We start from the raw sequence: 16,929 nt of genomic DNA on the forward strand, positions 1-16,929 counted from the left end.
ACGGGCAGTGCCAGTTGCCTGAATGACTGCCCCCACTCCTCACAGCCCCAAGTCTTTCCGATGTTCCGTCCTCATTTGCCTTACCCGCAACCAAGAAACACACCTCGGGTGCAGTCCATTTGTTCCATTTGGGAGTTACTCTTAACCACTCAGCCGCTGTGGGCTTTGCCGTGGCAGGGACAGGTTTGATTCCTGCTTAAGCAGTCAGCATGCAGTATAAGATGCCGCACGCAGTAGACCCTGGATGAAGGAATGATGAATTGGTGCAAGGGGTGGGGGGTAGCAGCAGAGATTTAGGAGTCTAATCAAACCAGGGCAGGACGGATGAGATGCAAAATAAAAACATGAATAGCCATTTATTGAATGCTTATTTATGTATTTATTTTGTGTTGAGCCAAACACTGCTTCACGTGCATTATCTCAATCTTCAAATTACACGAAGTAGGGAGACTGAAGCTCAGAGAAGTAACTTGGCCACAGTCACATAGCGTTTGAGTCAGATGTTTGAATTTGCTCAGTGTTCGAGTTATAGAGAAATTGGATATTACTTTATTACAAAAAAACGAAATATTCAGACTTGGCACATTTTTAGTCCAAGGGATATGAAAATGTGGACATCACACTATTTAGTCTAAAAAGAACAGGGAATTAAACTGACAAGGAGGATAAAGAGTGCGGGAGGCCCTGGAAGATCAATTTTTGGCACCTTAGAATTTATGTAAGTGGGATCTGTTTTCCAATAGCCAGGCTGAGCAAAGCTGTGCACTAGGTTGTTTAGTGTGTCCACAAATAAAAGCACATGTTTGCCTAATTTCTGAAGACTGCCCAAAAAAGGAAAGCCCAGGGAGTGCATCTAGGGAACTTTGACATAGCAAAATTAGGTTATTTGTGTCCCAGCACCACCACTCCCTGCCTGCAACCATGGAGGTCACACCTAGTGGTCAGAACTGCACAGAAAAGAGCAATAGCCCCAAATGTTGTATTGAGAAAGAGGTCCCCAAATTCACATACAGAGGTCCAAGAGAGAGGTTCCAGCCTCTCACTGATACCCAGGTGAATATCATACATACCACCAGAAACCCAAACCCGTTGCCATCAAATCGATTCCAACTCACAGCGACCCTATAGGACAGAGTAGAACTGCCCCGTTGAGTTTCCAAGGAGCACCTGGTGGGTTCAAACTGCCAACCTTTTGGGTAGCAGTTGTAGCTCTTAACTGCTACACCACCAGGGTTTCCATCACACATACACACACAAAAAAAACTCCACCAACTGTTATCCTTTAGCACTTCACCTTCACAAAGTTGGCCACATACATGTGGGCCTATACTTAATGTCTTTACATCAATTCGCTTAAAAAAAAAAAAGACTAAATTTATTTAAAAGGGCATCATTACCTTAAATCATTTCCCACTTTAATGGTATCTATAAAATAAAATAAATACGGTGAAAACAATATTGTTAAAATCGAAACTAGAGACTGATGTCAGCAAAAAGCTCTGACACTAGTGAATTCTCTGTAAAAATCAAAGATTAGCAAGTGCTGGAGAAGTGACAAGGAGTAACACTCAACAAATATTTTCTTTGATGTAATCAGAAAAAATCAAAGAGAACAGAAGACGGAAGATCCACTTTGATGTTATGATTCAGTGTTATTTAGGATGGAATCTGTGCACCCTGTAAAGTTTTCTGGTAAGCATGCATATGCTGAGAACCCTGACCTGGAAAAAGGGAGGTTGAGGGCAGGAAGGTGTCCAGCCCTTTCAACAGAGGGGGCTCCCACCAGGGGGCCCAAGTTCACTCTGTCAGTCAATTAACAACTGTGTATTTAATACCTCCAGTTTGTCAGACATTGTGCCAGGCCCAGGAGATACAGAAGACCAATAATAAATACCATAGTACCAAAGAGATCAGGTGGCTGGGTAGTGAGTGAGTGCAGTGGGGCTGCTGGGTGAGGGTGTTCAGGGAATTTCTCTCTGAAGAGATGACATGTGAGTCAAGACCTGAATGATGAGAAGGAGCCAGCCATGAGGACAGGAACACCAAGTATTTCTAGCAGAAGGCACAGTGGGTACAGAGAGGCTGGAGACAGGACCACTCTTGCTCTGTATGAGTGGTAGAACTGGGGCTGGGGGAAGCAGAAGGAGATGAGGTCATAGAGACAGATGGAAGGTAAGGCCTTGTAGGCCATGCGGAGAGTTTAGATTTTCCTCCACTGCAGATGAGGGTTTTAAGCAAAGGAAAGACATAGCTGAATTCCATAGTCCCTCCTCTGCGGAAGCCTAAGCCAACAAGCACCCACAAACTGCTAAGTCAGCGATTCCCACCACAGTCGTCCGTGGGGCTCTTTCAGAATTCAGATGCCTGTACCTTGCTCGGATCTGGGAGGTCTAGGGTGGGCCCAGGAGCCCTGGTGGTGCAGTGGTTAAAGCTCTGGGCTGCTAATCGAAAGGTCGGCAGTTTGAACCCAGCAGCCGCTTCGCAGGAGAAAGATGTGGCGATTTGCTTCCATGAAGATTACAGCCCTGGAAACCCTATGGGGCAGTTCTACTCTGTCCTATAGGGTCGCTATGAGTCCGAATCTACTCAACAGCAGTGGGTTTGGTTTTGGTTTGGTGGGGTGGGCCCAGTATCCCTACTTCCTTTGTTTTTTAAAAACAAAACAGCTTTATTGAGATAAAACTCACATATCATGCAAACCTTGCATTTAAAGTGTTTAATTCAGTGGCTTTTAGTACATTCACAGAGTTGTGTAACCATCGCCACTCAATTAGAACATTTTCATCACCCCTCAAAAAAACCTCATGCTCATTAGCTATCACTCCCCACCTCTCCCTCTGGCTGTCCCATGTCAACCACTAATCTCCTTTCTGTCTCTATGGATTTGCCTGTTGTAGACATTTTAAATAAGTGGAATCAGACAATATGTGATTTTTTTTGTTTCTGGCTTCTTTCACTTAGCATAATGTTTTCAAGTTTCATCCATGTTATAGCATGTATCACTTTCATTTCTTCTAGTGCTGAATAATATTTCATTGCGTGTATATAACAAGGAGCCCTGGTGTCACAGTGGTTAAGAACTCGGTTGCTAACCGAAAGATCGGAAGTTCAAATCCACCAGCTGCTCCCTGGAAACCGCATGGGACAGTTCTATTCTGTCCTATAGGGTTGCTATGCATTGTAATCGACTTGACGGCAACACGATTGGTATGTACCATATTTTACTTATATATTCATCAATTGATGGATATTTGGGTTGTTTCCACCTAATTTGTGAAGTGGAATATTTGTGTACAAGTTTTGAGTGGATATTTGTTTTCAGTTTTCTTGGGTAGATACCTAGGAGTAGAATTGCTGGGTCACATGGTAATTTCATGTTTAGCATTTTGATTTTGAGGAACAACCAAACAGTTTTCCCCAGCAGCTACACCATTTTAAATTTCCAACCAGCACTGTCTGAGGGTTTCACTTTTTCCACATCCTCACCAACACTTGTTATTCTGTGTCTTTTTTATTATAGTCATTCTAGTGGGGGAGAAGTGGTATCTTGAACCAAAGTTCTCTTCTAGTCTGATTTGTGGAAGGTATCCTTTTTTTTTTTTTTTTTTAAGATCTTTTCAAAGCTATGGCCTACCTAGAAATAGAGTAACTCAGTAGAGCTTGGCTAAAGCAGACTTCTTTATTTTGGCTGTTGGCACAGTTGGGGCCTTGGTGATCTGCTCCTTAACAGAAGAAGGAGTGGTAGGCGGGTCCCAGGGTGCCATCATGGCTGGCTGAGTTGAGCCATGCTGGTTGACAAGAAGACCAGGTCAGTCTGAACTTCAGTTAGACATTGGTGAAGAGTTTGACATATTGGTGATGTCATTGTGTATCTTGGCTACACTTTCCTCTATGGTGTCAAAACACGTTGGCAACGGGTCCTGGCTTGTGGAGGGCTCACTCTCAAAGGCCTTGGTGACAGTTGTTTTGGTCCCAGTCGTCTTCTTCCTTGTCTGAAGCTTCTTTGTGATTTGCTCTTCCAGTTGCTATCTACGTCCTCTACAATGGCAGGCACAATAGCCGCATGGTGAGTTCTGACTGGAGATCAACCTGGAAGCTTCGCCTTTGGCCCTGTCAGCATTTCATCAAAGGTAGATCTTGCAACACTTAGAATATTAGATGAGAAATCGGTGGACCCCTCACTGTTGGTCTCTGATCTCCCCAACGTGGTTGCTGCCAGGCTTTCCTTTTTTAAAGGTACTTTAGCTGTTGCTCTCAACAGATTCATCATGTGCAACATGCAGCTTTCTCCATGAACACCTCATGGCTCTCTCCGTGGCTTCTTTGGTTATTCTGATTCTTGCCAAATCTTCCTATTATGGCTGGTGTTATGGACAGGATTCCACCATTATGAAACTTCCTCTTGGCTGCCGCGTGAAGCTCATGCTCTGGTATTCTTCCAGCCAGTGGTTTCCCGAACCAGTAACTCTTCATGGTTGTATTCATTTCAGCAGCGTAGAACAAGGCTGTTGATGCAAGCTTAGAGTAGGCTGAAGATACTACAGTTACAGCATCAGAATAGTGGATCACTTTAGCATACTGAAACCGTTTTCGTATGCTTCAAGGAATCCAACGATCTCCTTCATCACTATAGGCAAAAAGATCAGATGTGAGTCTGTGTTGTGCAAGAAGTCATAGATGGCGGTTAAAGTTGTTATCTGATTGTCAAACACCACCAGTGGCCTTGTACCATGTAACTTGGGTGAATGGTCCATTGTAGCATCTGCTCAGGATATTGATTAAGACCTCATGGCACCACGGACTTCCTGTTAATTATGCAACGAATGTCGGAATAGCGAGAACTGGATAACAGAGTTTGGGTTACACTTACTTCAGTGAAGGCATTGGCTGTTCCTGGAGGAGGTGTGACCATAGCCAGCCCTGAAGGACCCAGGATGGAGCAGCAGAGAGGAGGTGAATCTAAGGGGAAGAAGCCTGGTCGGGAAGGAAAGACTAGCACTGAGACTTGTGCCCCAACCAGAATCAGACAGATGGGTTGTGTGCCCACAGATCTCAGATGCTGGCTCAGCTTCCTTATTAGAAGCGACAGGGCTGCTGCGCATCCTGGTGAACAGTGCCCACAGAACCTGTGCCTCTTGGGGACCAAGAGAGAGCCACAGGGCTGACAGTGCCATTTACACTTTCTATTCTCCTCTGCTCAGTTTTGCTCTTGAGTCTCTGCTGATTTCTCAACAGCTCTCTTTCCAAAGACCAGGAGCCAGGGGTGGGTTAACCAGTAAGTGAGGTATGCATGGGCTTACAGTAAGCAAGGTAACCACAGGCTTAATTGTGTTGACTTACTTTGGACATGTTATCAGGAGGAACCAGTCCCTGGAGAAGGACATCATGCTTGGTAGAGAGTCAGCGAAAAAGAAGAAGACGCTGACAGAGTGGCTGCAACAATAGGCTCAAGCATAGCAACAACTGTGAGACTGGCGCGGGGCCAGGCAGTGTTTTGTCCTGTCGTACATTAGGGTTGCCTCGAGTCAGAACCAACTTGACAGCACCCAACAACAACAACTAATGTGTAGGGCACAGTTCTGAAATTGTGCACTACAGATTAGCAAGTAAGCTCAAGTAAGCCCATGTATACCTTACTGGGTAACCCGTCCCTGCCAGGACCTAGTTCTACACTAGTTCCAGTAGCCCAGTGCTTCCCTAAGGATGAAGCATATATGATGGTAGCTGGTGCAGGAATGTGGAATTAAAGAATGCTGAAGGGCAAAGTGAGGAAGTTTTATTTTCTTCTAGTCCAATTGCACGTGAAGAAGAGTCTTGGGTTGGTGCTGAGTCCTCAAAACTTTCTAAAAAACCGTTGTCCAATTCCCTGTCTGGTGGCGAGATAAGAAAGAAGAGGGGGACAGGAGCTGGCTGAACGGACGCAGGGAATGCAGGGAATACAGGGTGGAGAGGAGGAGTGTGCTGTCTCATCAGGAGGTGGGCAGCTAGGAGTACACAGCAAGGTGTGTATAACTTTTTGTATGAGAGACTGACTTGATTTGTAAACTTTCACCTAAAGTACAATAAATAATAAAAAAGAAATTGGCATTGAGTTGACTCCTACTCATGGTGACGCCATGTCTGTCATAGTAGAACTGTGCTCCACAGGGTCTTCAGTGGCTGATGTTTCAGAAATAGATCACCAGGCCGTTCTTCTGAGGTGCCTCTGGGTGGACTCAAACCTTCAACCTTTCAGTTAGCAGCCGAGTGCATTAACCGTAAGACCCCTCTAATGCTGACTAACCCCCTTTCAACAAAGACAGCAGACCTCCGGTTCAACATTGTCAGCAACCGGCAACTGTAGCCAGTTAACACTGAATAACATTGTGCTGGTTTCTTTGTATTTATTTTTACTTATTTGTGCCAACTGTAACTGCTTTTCCATTACAGTAGTGATAGAAAGTTTTGTAAAAGAGAAAATGATAATCCCTATAGTTTTCAATTCAGCCCTGGCTGGAGATCAGAGCAGAGCCAGGGACCATGAGCCCTAGAGAGCAGCTCCAACGAAGAAACCTTGAGAGACAGGGCAGTGTTGACCTTGACACAGATGCAGTAAGGAGGCCAGGCCCTGAGCTGATCAGCTACATCCAGTTAGATTAGGATAAAAACCAGAAAATGCCAAATCCTAATTGAGGGACATTCTACAAAATGCTGAGCAGTACTCCTGAAGACTGTCAAGGTCATCAAAAACAAGGAAAATTTAGAAACTGTCGCAGCCAAGAGGAGCCTAAGGAGACATGACAACTAAAAGTAATGTGGTTTCCTGGATGCGATCCTGGAACCGAAAAAGGACAGTAGGTAAAAACTAAGGAAATCTGAATACAGTGTAGACTTGAGTTAATGACAACGTATCAGTATTGGTTCATTAGTTGTGATAAATGTACCACACTGATCTGAGATGTTAATACTGTACTAATAAGGGAAATTGCGTGTCAGGTATATGGGAACACTGTTTTATCTTAATTTTTCTGTGAATCTAAAACTATTCTGAAGTAAAAGGTCAACTTAAAAAAACTAGAAAATGCTTAAATTATATCTTACTTTGATTATAATAAAAAATAATGTTACCTTGAAAGTCTCTTCCTATTAGATGTATGTTCCTTGAAGACAACTTTAAAAGCTTGTACTTATCTCCTGTGGAATGTGTCCTTCATCTCAAGCACCTATAACTAGGTGTCTGTTGTGGGAAAATACGTAAATACACCACTCTGACTTCAGTGGCTTTATTCTGCAATCCCACTGGTACAGAATGTCTTAGATTCACTTTTTAGGCCAAAGGCATTTAAATGAATAATTTCTTTTATAAGAATTGGCACAAAGCTGGTTTCTGTGAAGCCACAGTTAAAGATGTCTCAAATGTCCAACTTCCCAAACCGCCGTACCACTCCATCATCTCTAAAACCAACCACTCCCTCTCCCCTCAGTACTCTTCCTCCCACCTTTGGGTTCAGTAATTTGCTGCAACATCTCACAGAACTCATGAACCATACTTAGGATTATGGGGCTTATTAGGGAAGTAACAGGTTACCATTCAGATTCAGAATCAACTTGGAAGTAACAGGAACAACTCGGAACACAGTTCTTCAGTCAGGACAACTTCTTGGCCTGCTGCCACTGGACCCTGGTTGGGCCTTGCTGCTGCCTTACTTTGGGGGCTGGAAAGTCCACTGCAGCTGTCTCACAACAGTCTCTTGGTTCTCACCACTCTTGCTGTGCCGTCTTTCATGGTCTTCAGTGTTACATCCCCTTCTTCTCTTTCTCTCCATGTCTCTCCCTAAAACCTCTGTCAGGGAAGCTAGCTATATAGCAAGCTCCTAAACAATTTCAAGGCATGCTCCCTCCCTCACCCCAAGCAAGACTATGAACTAACCAATCTCCTACAAGGGTTCCATGTATCTTATTTGCATTAGAAAAACTGTCTGATCCCCTCGATGGGCCAGAGCACCTCATTTACATAATCCCAATCATTTTGTGGGAGTTCGGAGACCATGGCTAAAAGGCCATATAACAGTAATTCACTACACTGCAGGCATCAAGGCAACTTGTCTTACCTTCTCTCTCAGATCTGACTTAGTGTGACTCTAAAAGATTAATATCTTTAAAGGTTTTCCTTGAGCAGTTTCTTTTAAAATAAGTAGAAAGAAATGTGAGGTGATTTAAAGAAAAATATTAAGACAGTAACAGTGCAAGTAGTAAGTGACTACGGCAAAGACTGTGATAATGGTTAGGAATGACCGGATGTAGAGAGATGCCACATGAAGGAAGGATGGAGTTGAGAAAGAGGGTGTCTTAGTTCTTAGTGCTGCTATAGTAGAAATACCACAAGTGGGTGGCTTTAACAAACAGAAACTTATTTTCTCACAATTTAGGAGGCTAGAAGTCTAAATTCAGGGCATAGCTCTAGGGGACAGCTTTGTCTCTCTACTCTGGGGGAAAATCCTTGTCTCAGCTTCTGTTCCAATGTTCCTTGGCAATCTTCGTGTGGTGTGGCATCTATTTTCCCCTATGTGTGCTTGCTCGTCTCTATGCCTAATCAACTCTTTTATATTGCAAAAGCAATTGGCTTATAACACACCCTACAGACACAGGTGCATTAACATAACAAAGAAAACCCTATTCCCAAATGGGATTACAACCACAGGTGTAATCCAAAAAACCAGACCCACTGCTGTTGAGTGGAATCTGACTCATAGTTAGGATTTACAACAGGTATTTTGGGGGGACACAATTTAGTCTATAACAGAGGAGGGACCCAGAGACCATTATCTGTAGGCATCTGGCCACTTTAGTCCCTGTCCTTTCAAGACAGAGACTGTGCCTTCTCTGTGCTCATACTCTCTAGAGTTGATAGCACTGTGCCTAGAACTACGGCTGGGTCTAGGATACAAGAGTTAAGGAGGCACTCACTCTCAGGGTCATGAAATGCCCTAAGTGCCTCGTTTGCCTTGCCTTAGTTCCAGCCCTGCCTGGCACAATCAAAGAAGGCTGAATTTGAAGCAGTTATTAAGAGCCTGCTGTATACAAGGCCTCATCCTGGAGGCCATGGTGAGGACACAGCTGGATTCCCATCTCACCTGAGCCCTTGACAGTAATATTAAAGTGGCATTTATATTAAGTAACCGCTTGTCATGGATTGAATTATGCCCCCCGAAAATACGTGTCTACTTGGCTAGGCCATGATTCCCAGTATTGTATGGTTGTCCTCTATTTTGTGATCTGATGTAATTGTTCCATATGTTGTAAACCCTAATCTCTGCCTGTGGTTAATGATGCAAGATTGGGCTATGTTAAACAGGATTAGGGTTGAATGCAACATCCTTACTCAGGCCACAACCCTGATCTGATATACGGGGAGTTTCTCTGGGGTGTGGCCTGCATAACCTTTTATGAGATAAAAGGAGAGAGAAGTGAGCAGACAGGAGGGACCTCTTACCACCAAGACAGAAGAGCCGGGAGAGGAGTGCATTCTAAAGGACCCAGGTTCCCTGCACTGAGAACCTCCTTGACCCAGGGGAAGATTGATGCCAAGACACAGGGAGATTTACAAGGAATTCTAGGCCCACAGATGTTGAGAGGAGACAAGGACCTTCCCATAGAGTAGACAGAAATAAAGCCTTCTCCTAGAGTTGGCATCCTGAATTCAGATTTCTAGCCTCCTAAACTGTGAGAGGAAACCCTGGTGGTATAGTGGTTAAGTGCTACGGCTGCTAACGAAAAGGTCGGCAGTTTAAATCCACCAGGTGCTCCTTGGAAACTCGATGGGGCAGTTCTACCGTGTCCTATAGGGTCACTATGAGTCGGAACTGACTCGACAGCAATGGGTTTGGTTTTGGGTTTTTTTTTTTTTTTTGGTAAACTGTGAGAGAATAAATTTGTTTGTTAAAGCTATCCACTTGTGTTTCTGTTATAGTAGCCCTAGATAACAAATCACTGCTGCTGAAGGATGAGACATATGCATGAGAACCAAGTGACTACATTTGTCCCAGCCAAGATGTCCTAGACCAGCTGACAGCCAGCCAACCAGTCCACCCCTAGTCTTAGGAGAGAGCCCAGTCAAGACCAGCAGAGCCATTTATCCAACATGCATTTGACCATAAAATTGTAAGTGAGCCCAGCAGACACTGGAACTGCCCAGCTGAACTGCAGACTTGTGACCTAAATAAATGCTTATTATTTTAGCATTGTTTCACGGTGGTTTGTTACACAGCATTATTGAAGCAATAAAAACCAAACCAAATCCACTGCCGTCAAGTCAATTCTGATTCATAGCAACCCTATAGGGTCTATTGAGGCAACAGATCACTGCCAAAATGGCATAGTGGGGCCACCCGACCTCCTCGAACTCCATGAAGGGGAGAGAGAATCACCATCAGCATCAGCCCAAAGCTGGTTCCTATGAAGCAAAGGTCAGACAGACCTCCTCTCGCCAACTTTTTTACCAATTCTGACACCAGCCGTCTCTCCCACGGCACTCTCTACTTCTCTGCTGGGTTCAATAATTCGTTGCAATGCCCACACAGAACTCACAGACCATACTCACAATTATGGGATTTATTAGGGAAGTAACAGGTTATAGGAAACCCTGGTGGAGTAGTGGTTAAGTGCTACAGCTGCTAACCAACAGATTGGTGGTTTGAATCCACCAGGTGCCCCTTGGAAGCTCTATGGGGCAGTTCTACTCTGTCCTATAGGATCGCTATGAGTTGAAATTGACAGCAACAGGTTTGGTTTGGTTTGGTAACAAGTTACAATTCAGGATCAGGAACGACTCAGGATGCAGTTCTTTGGTCAGGATAGCTTCTCAGCCATGCCCACAGGCAGGCCTCTCTCTGGCCCTCGGCCTCTCTGCCCTTGGCCTCTTGGCCACTCGGACCCCTTGGGCCAGCCTAGTCTCTCTGATCTGCTTCCGCAAGTGTTAAAAAGCTCTTTAAGTTCCACTGATAACTGCCCAGAGGTACCCCACTCTACCAGTAAGCCTTGTGCTTACTCACTCCGTGGGTGGGTGAGCCTACCTCCAAGTGTCCTGAGACACCCTGCTCTGTCAGCAAGGCTCCTGCCCGAAGGCACTCAGCCTTCTCGCTCTGTGGGCTGGGAAGCCCACCACATCAACTGCTGGTCTCCTGATTCTGCTGCTGCCGGTTTTCTGCCATGCTTGCTACTGCTTCTCACAGTCTTGTGCCATCTCTGGTGTTATAGCTGTCTCTGGGTCTAGGAGGTTCTCAGTGCAGGGGGCCCAGGTCCAAAGGATGTACTCCACTCCTGTCTCTTCTTCTTGGTGGTAGTAAAGTCCCCTCTCTGCTCTGGGATTGGCTCTCTTTTAAGCCTAGCAAATGGCAAAACCGACCAGTCCCTGCATTAGGATTCCATATACCTCATTTGCATTGTCCCATTCCCACAAGAGTTCCCTGGATCTTATCTGCATTAACTGCAAGCTGTCCAATCCCCTTGGTGGGCCAGAAACATCTTATTTGCATAGTCCCACCCAATTATTGTATAGGAGTCACAAAGACTATGGCTAGAAGGGCCACATGAAGTAATTCATTGCACCACAATCACCGATACAGAAGTTGGCCAGACTAGATGCAGGTGAGTGGGTGGGCAGGGGGCTGGGCATGGCCAAAGTCTGTGCCATCATTCCTCTGGGCTGAGGCCTGAGCTCCCCTCCTGCCTTCTGCTGGCTGCTCCTGTGGCTTGCTCAGCTCCAGCTGCCGGTGATGCTGGAGTCAGAGAGATTTTTACCTTGACACAGCTCACATGCAAAATCCCATGGAGACTGGTGAGGGAAGCAGCAGACCCCAGGCAGGATGGCAGCCTGGGACTTGCTTTCACCCGCAATGCTCCCAGGCCTGATTGGCTGGAAGACATCCAGCCTGTAATTCTTCAGACCCAGCCAGAGTCACTTGAACCTCATTAAACAAGGAGGCCTGCCTGGCAGTCCACTTGGCCACAGAAACTCATCAGAGGGCTCTCTGATACCATTACGGGTACCTCCACTTTTGTTGAGCATGTGCTACGTATACCTTGAGCAACTGGAGAGAGGAAGACATGCTTGTTACCTGCTTCAGCCCTCACACCCCACTGACCACGTGTTCTATCACTTTCTCCCTTCCTCCTCTGTATTTGTTTGGGTACCCTAGAAACAGACCCTGGAACAGGGATTTAAGTGCATGGGATTTGTCGAGAGGGTGCTCTTAAGAAAAAACACTTGAGGGGGTGAGTGAAGCAGGAGAGGGAAGAGGAAAGAACAAAGCAAGGATGTGGACTCAGGTAAAGTTTAGGCTTGGTCTGACCCCTCAGGGCTGTCCTGCCTGGAGGCAAGGGGCTCTACCTTTAAATACAGTAACATCAACAACAAAAAACTAAACATTATTTAGCTCATGATTCTACAGGTTGGCAATTTAGACTGGCATCAGCAGGACAATTCCTCTGGTCTTGACTGGACTCTCTCAGGCCTCCGTAGTCAGCTGCATGTTGATTACACAGTTCTGCCAATGGGGTTGGCAGGCTGTTTGCTGTATTACCTCATCTCTCCTCTACATGGTCTCTTACCTTCCAGCAGGCTCTACCAGGGTTATTCTCATGGAGATGGCAGTGTTCTGAGACTGAAAGCTCTTAAGGCCTAGGTTCAGAACTGACACGCAGTTAGTTTTGTCACATGTTAATGACCAAAGCAGATCACAAGGCCAGATTCAAGAGGCTTGGCCTTTTGTTCCTCATATCAGCCAGTCAGTGGCTGCAGACGTGTGGTGAGGATAGTGATGGAGAAGGTGAGACCTCCCAGGTGAGATGTCTCAAGTCAGCTGAGGCAATTCTCCAGAGAAGGGAGGCAGCCAACCAGGCACAGCAGCTGGGGGGAGGGTGCCCTGGTCACGTAAAGGGGATCTGGGTAGGGTACCAACAGCATCTACTAGTCTCCAAAACAGACCTCAAATCCAGTTACTTTGCAGCCTCTGTGCCACCACCCTGGTCTAAGCTACCAACCTCTCACCTGGAAGACTCAAAAGACATCTCATTGCCCCCCACATGTCCATGCCTGTCCACATCTAACTCAGTCTTTAAGTAACAGGCAGACTGATTACTCCAAAAGATACTAGTATTACTGAGCCATCCCCATGCTTCAAACCCTTCCATTGCCCGTGCCCTGCAATGAGAATAAAATCCTAAATCGTTGCCCTGCCTATAAAGTGCTGCGGGATTTGGCTATTGCTTACCTTAGGCCATTGGTCCTCAGCCACACTAGTTTTCTGTTTCTAGAATGCACACATCTTTCCTACCTCAGGACTTTTGTGCATGCTGTTTGCTATCTTCCTGATTTGTATTTTTCAGGTCTTAAATTTCATTTTCTCCAGGACTTCTCCCTGACTTCTAAAATCTCTGCCTAGTAGTCGGTCAGGTATCATTTCAGATGTCACTTTCTCAGCTACAGCCGACCCCCCACCCCCAGCCCCGTGCTTATACCACTCTGCATTTTACCTCCATAGCATAGACCCTAAGTTATACTTCAGGGACAATGTCTATTTTGTTTAATGCTGGATGGTGAGCACCGGCAGGCACTCACTAAACACTAGGGAATGAATGATGAGCCAGGTACCCTGCAAGTCTCAAAATGAGTCAGATGTGATCTTTAGGACACTGGCCTTGGAGAAGCTTATAGCCTTGGGATGAGGCAAACTATCACAGACCCAGGAGGCGTGTTCTATAAACAGGGCATATATAGGATGCAGTGTTACAAAGAGCAAGAGAGGCTTCAGAGGAGGTGGCAACGCTGGCCTGAAGACTGGCCAGAATGACAAAGCACAGGGAGAAAGGCCAGGCTGGGAGACGAAGGGGTGTAGGGTAGGGAGTGAAGGTCCCTGGGGATGAGGCATGGGGCAGGCAGGATCTCAGAGGCCCTGGAATGCCACGCCGAGGAATCAGGTCTCTATTATCTGACCACCATGTCCCAAAGCGTGCTCACAGAGAAGCACTGGTCTCACAAGGCTTGCTTTGGGTTTGGTTTGATCAATACTTATGGAGCACCTTCTGAGTTAAAACACACGCTGCCCAGTATTTTTTGTTATTTGATCTTCACATTATTACCCCCATTTCACAAATGAACAAACACACTCTGTGATGGGAGATAACTTTTTCGAGGTCAAACAGTTAATAAAAGATGGAGCCAATGCTCTGACCACAACAGCTGAACACAGCAATTTCTTAAATATTCCAAGTTAAAATCTCCCTTTAATTTGGAAAAGGTTGAAGTGTCTTCAAGGGCTCTTTTTCAAACTTCAACTCTCAAACGCCAATCAAAGTTTTTGACCCATTCAAACCAAACTAGTTGCTGTCGCATCGATTCCAACTCATAGAGACCCTATAGGACTGCCTCATAGGGTTTCCAAGGAGCAGCTGGTGGTTTTGAACTGTCGACCTTTTGGTTAGCAGCTGTTGCTCTTAATCACTATGCCACCAGGACTTGTCTGACCCATTAGCAGATTGTAAAATGAATTTAGTGGGTTAGGATCAATATTAAAAAATGGAAAACACCAGAGGGCATCCTACAGTTTCATAAAACTTCTGTTTCAGTTGGATATACACATAACCCTTACAGGAAGCTGACCTAAGCTAGGATGGCCCACCAGGCTCCCAGAGGCCAAGGAAAGCAAACCTTTCTGACGCACTGGATTTGGGGAAGAAATGACCCTTGGCTCATGGGGCTTTGTCCAAGCATTTTTCTGAGGGCAGCCAGCTTAGCATCAATCCTTTCTCCTTTAATGAGACCATTTCAATTGCTCTTTGATCAAGGACACTGCTTTAGAAAATCAAATGTTTCTTTTGCCAAAACTTATCACATGTATGAGCTTCAGATAAATCGAGATCACACAATCATATTAACGCATTAGTCTTTATAGAAAAATTGGATACCGAAAAAGCGTAGATTAAAATCACTAGTAATACCCCCACCCAGAGAGACACTATTAGCTTTTTTCTGTTTACATTTTTCTTTAGAAAAATGGAATACTCTTGGTACCATTTTATAACTTTTAAGTGTTAACTTTCATTGAGTCCTTAAATATCTTGCTACAATTATTTTTAACGGTTGCATAGTATTTCATTATAAGAATATCCAGTTGGGAAACATTTCCAATTTTTCCCTGTTATAATCACTATGATGAAGGTCCCTATAGCAAACTTTTGCAAAATCCAATTTACTTATGCTAATTCTTCAAAGTGGAATTTCTAGGTCAGAGCGTGTGTAACACATATTTTTTAGGGTCTTGATACATAACTGCAAAATCGCCCTCCTGAGAGGCTGTGCGCATATCTACGTGTGTATGTATATGTAGTTGTTGTTTTTAAATCTTTCAGGCTTTTTGTAACACGTCTAATTCCCTGCGTATTTCCTTTGTTGGGGACAGGGGATGGAGGCACTAACCTTTAAGTGCTTACCACATGCCAGGAGCAATTCTAAGGACTTTGTAGGAATCAAATCATTTAATCCTTCCTACAATTTTAAAAATCAGTACCATTATTACCCCATTTTTCTGATGAGGAAAATGGCGGCACTGAGAGGCTAGGTAAAATGATCAATGTTACGCAGCTAGTTATGCACAGGAGACAGGATTTAGACCAAGCAGTCTGGCTCCAGTGCCCGTCCTCTGCATCGACTCGAACAGATTTTTTTTTAAGCTCCAATACTTCCGGTTATAGGTTCTGATAAGCCATTAAAGGGAAAGAGAAGACTTTTCTCAAGAATCTTGTATTTTACCCCTAAAAGAGCTTCCTTCAAGGGAACTTTGAAACTAGACTAGAACTGAAGATTTGGACAAGTTTACGTCTCAATTCTCAATTTCCCAATCTGAAAGGCAGGGATAACACCACCTATATTGCAGGGTTGTTGGGAAGAGTAAACGGCAGCCTAGCACAGGCAAGGCCTCAAGAAGTATTAGTTTCCTTCTCCAACTCGAATTATCGCCTCACCTGCTCCCTGAAGCCTTCCCAGCACAATGCCTGTTCTCTACTCAAACCTTCATGCAGCATCTATTGGGACTAATCACACCGCCTAACGCTGCTACTTTTCTCTGTTGGCCTGGAAACTCAAGTTCAGAGACTCTCTAAACCCTGACACACCTCAACGGCTGGCTGTGCTGACGCTGACAGTTTCTCAAAGAGAGCATAGCATACTGGCTCCACCACTTCTGGCTATGTGATCTTGGGTAATTCAACTGGTCTCTGCCTACGTTCTCTCATCTGAAAAGGGGGAATAATTGGATTCCCCACTCCACAGGTTTGTTGGATTAAATAAACTAATGAATGTAACGCACTTAAAACCGTTCCCGATACACAGAACGTTTGCTCTTATCCCCAGTGCCACCCTCTCTTCATGGTTCCTTTATCAGAAGCTGCCTCCCACCTGGGTAAGCCGGGATGGCACATCTAAAAGCCAAGCCGTTGGACTCAGCATTCTATTTTTTTCTTTTTCTAGAAGTCTTGTGTAAAATGAAGTAGTCTCCCTGCTCTTCCTCCTATACCTAAGACCATCTAAACTTCCAGGAACCTCCTGGGCCACTTCTAACCACTAGATGGCCAAACTACAGGGTGATGATTTCCTTAGGCAAGCAAACACTTGGCCCACTAATGTGGTATTTCCTGGGGCTGGAATATCAACAGGAAGTCCTGCGGGGAAGAGCTCTGCTAAAACATTCATTCCAAGGAAGGGATTTGGGAGGCCTTGGTAAACTGTCAAATTTGCTCAGCCCTGAGCAACACCCTGCAGCTCCCACATGCCACCCCTGCTGCAGGCCTCCCCCAGAGGCAGGATGCTATTGACCCCATTTCTCTTCTTTGGGTTCCTGAGCTAGGGAGACCTACATATAAAACTCTATGTAAGAAAACCAGACAGACAAAATG

Source organism: Elephas maximus, chromosome 13, assembly GCF_024166365.1.
Source record: "Elephas maximus indicus isolate mEleMax1 chromosome 13, mEleMax1 primary haplotype, whole genome shotgun sequence".
NCBI lineage: Eukaryota > Metazoa > Chordata > Mammalia > Proboscidea > Elephantidae > Elephas > Elephas maximus.